This window comes from Melospiza georgiana, chromosome 2, assembly GCF_028018845.1.
Source record: "Melospiza georgiana isolate bMelGeo1 chromosome 2, bMelGeo1.pri, whole genome shotgun sequence".
In the NCBI taxonomy this organism is placed as follows: Eukaryota; Metazoa; Chordata; class Aves; order Passeriformes; family Passerellidae; genus Melospiza; species Melospiza georgiana.
The window spans coordinates 15,055,639-15,058,617 of NC_080431.1; positions in this window are offsets into that span (position 1 = coordinate 15,055,639).

Here is a 2,979-nt window from a genome sequence, read left to right on the forward strand (position 1 = left end):
GAGGGAAGAGGAGAGGGAAGGAGAGGTGAGGCAAGGCAAGGCAGCTCCAGGGAGACCTTAGAGCCCTTTCCAATGTGTACAGAGGCTCCAAGAGACCTGGAGAGGGACTTCAGACAAGGGCCTGGAGTGACAGGACAAGGGGAGTGGCTTCCCGCTGACAAAGGACAGGGTTAGATGGGATATTATTATCTCAGTCCATTGGTTTCCTCACTTTTACCTTTCCAGTATCCTCTTTTACCTTTCCAGTTCATTCTCCTGTCCCACTGGCTGTACGGTGCTTGCTTGCTGAGTGACATTAAACCACAACACAAGTTTTGGGGCCAGACTCCATGACCTTTGAAGGGCCTGTGACATTCCCAAAGGCCCTATATAACATTTTGTAAAGACACCATTCCCAGATGTCGAACTCAAAAGTGATATATTGTATGTTGACCATAGACAGTACAAGGGTCATGGAAAACTCATGTCCTCTGTCAATTCTTGGACCAATTTGCTGATTGTCATGACAAACTGGCACATGGTGCAGCACCAACTACCCTGCTTCTACAGTCAGTGGAAGGAAAGGGCAATTTCAAGAGAACAGTTTATTCACCACAGATAAATAGTGAAGATAAGATATTAGGTTTATGTGGAGAACATTTTTGTCTATATGCCAATGCTTAGAAGCAGTGCCTGTCCTTGGCTTCTCACTTATGTGCCAGCTCAGGGATGTGATATAAACTATTTTTCACACTGTCCTTGCTGTTTATTATGTATATGATGAGGGGAACTTGAAGGAAAAAGGAAGAGATCTCTTTATAAATAAATGAGGATATCCTACAGAGCCATAAGGAAGTACATATTTAACAGAGGGAGATAAGCAGAAAAAAATGGAAATATTTGTTAAAATAGTCTTATCTTAAGGCTAAAAGCTCCTTCAGGTTCAGCAGGAGTTCTAGAGAATGAAATGTAGGTCTGGTACTTTTGCATTTGAATACAATAGAACTGTACCCTAGACTTGCCTGTGTCAGAAGCCAGGATGGTATTGCAAAGGAAAGATTCATTTCTTGCCTTTAGGAATACTTTTTCAGACAATTGTTTCTGGCAATACCTGGGTAGGACACTAATTGTGCATATAGGGTTTAATTTAGTAATTTTGTGATCATTACTTTTATAAGGACAAGGGTCTGTGTGGAGATGATTTTTTAAAGTGACTCTCCCTAGCTTGTGAAGATTTAATTTCATTCTCCTGTGGAGGTGGATGAAGTCAGTGTCAGCCCAGAAAGTGTCAGCCCCAGCTCACACCTACCCAGCCTGCAGGGCTGTGCTGTGTGCTCATGTCTCCTCCAGCCCCTCTGCACATATTTAGCTGCCAATATTCAGACTTCTTGGCTCTCCTTCACTGATGTGTAGCTTAAACCCTCCTCTGTGTGACCCCTGACTTTTGCCTCAAACCTTACAACTTGTATATCATTACTGAGTTCCTGTCCCATCATTCCTGGGCCTCCTTTGGACTTTTCCATCTGCTTCACTGGAAGTGGAGCTCCCATTTTTCCAATATTATTCCACCCAGCTTTGTAATTCCTGGGACTAGTCCATAATGTATAATATTCCCCTTCATGCTCCTGCCAGGTAGGCCTTTATTTAATTTTGGTCTCCTGTCAGGTCATTGTCTGGATTGTTGTGTAACTAAGCCCTGGACAATAAGAAGATTCTGTGCATTCAAAATTTGGCTTCAAATGCTGCAGCTTAAATGAAACAACTTTTGTCACCTTTGACAGCTTTTATTGCTGTTTCCTTCAATGCTGGTCAATATTAGCATAATAAAGTCTTTTTGATGCTAGAATGCAGTCATGTCTTTGGAAACAAGTCCTGGGTCTCTTGTGAATGCCTCTTAATATGAAAGAAATATCTGAATTTCCTTAATTTGTGCTGGGATTTCCCTTTCAGTAGCCTAGCTGGCCTTGGTGGAATAATAGCCAAAAGAAACGCTGTGCCCTGTTATTTGCTCCTTTCTCTTCGTGCTTCAGAGGCCAAGATTGTATCAGCTGCAGCTCTGCTAAAATGGAGGAAAATCTGATAATCACTGTAAAGTCACAATAGAAGATACAGCTAGGTGGATTTTTTATTTTTTTTTTTAAGGGTAGCAGCTGTGGGATCTGTTGTGAATGGGTAGGATTTGGGGAGATTCCTAAAGGCTGGGAATACGTGTGGCATTTCTGAAGTGCAGCATACCTGGCAGACAGAGCATGAACAATGTTTATTACAGTAATAACACATGGCCTCCAAGAGCAGAGCACTGCAGACATTCAGGGGCTCATAAGTCTGCTGGCACACGTTTTGGATGCTGGTTCAAATCCAGCCTGGTTCGTCAGCAGTGAAAACCTGCCATCCCCTCACTACCTAGAGTCAGTAAGGAGACATATGTCCATTTTACAAAAGCCAGAGTTGCCCTATATGATCTCCTTGTCAGCAGAAAGATGGGTGCTGAAGGAGCTGTTTTCTTCAGGCTCTTTTCCTCTTTCACATGATTTCTGAAGACATATAAAACTTCCCATATTGTTTGACTGAGACATCATTCTGACCATTGCGGATGAACTCAGCTGGGAAGCAGCATTTTTTGCCCTATCTGAGCAGGGATCTCCCTCTGGAGACACTTCCCACAAGGATGCCTGAAGATAAAATATGGGCACAGCTGTCTTCTTTCAGGTGGGTCATGCAAGCTTTAGGCGCCTCATAGCAACACTTGCAGAAGTGGGACAGCGGTGTCCTTGTAATCTCAGGGGTGAAAAGAAGTGGATGATGAAGCAGACTGACTGAGAGATGAGTTGTTAGCTTTCACACCTCCACAGGCTGGCTCTTCCAGGCAAGAACATTGTGTCAAAAGATGCAAATTGATGAAGTTACAGCCTGGATTGCTTTTCCAGTAGTGAATTTTCAGTTGTTTGCCCATTAAGCAGACAGACCCCAAAGTGCGTCCATGTTTTTATACCAGTCCAT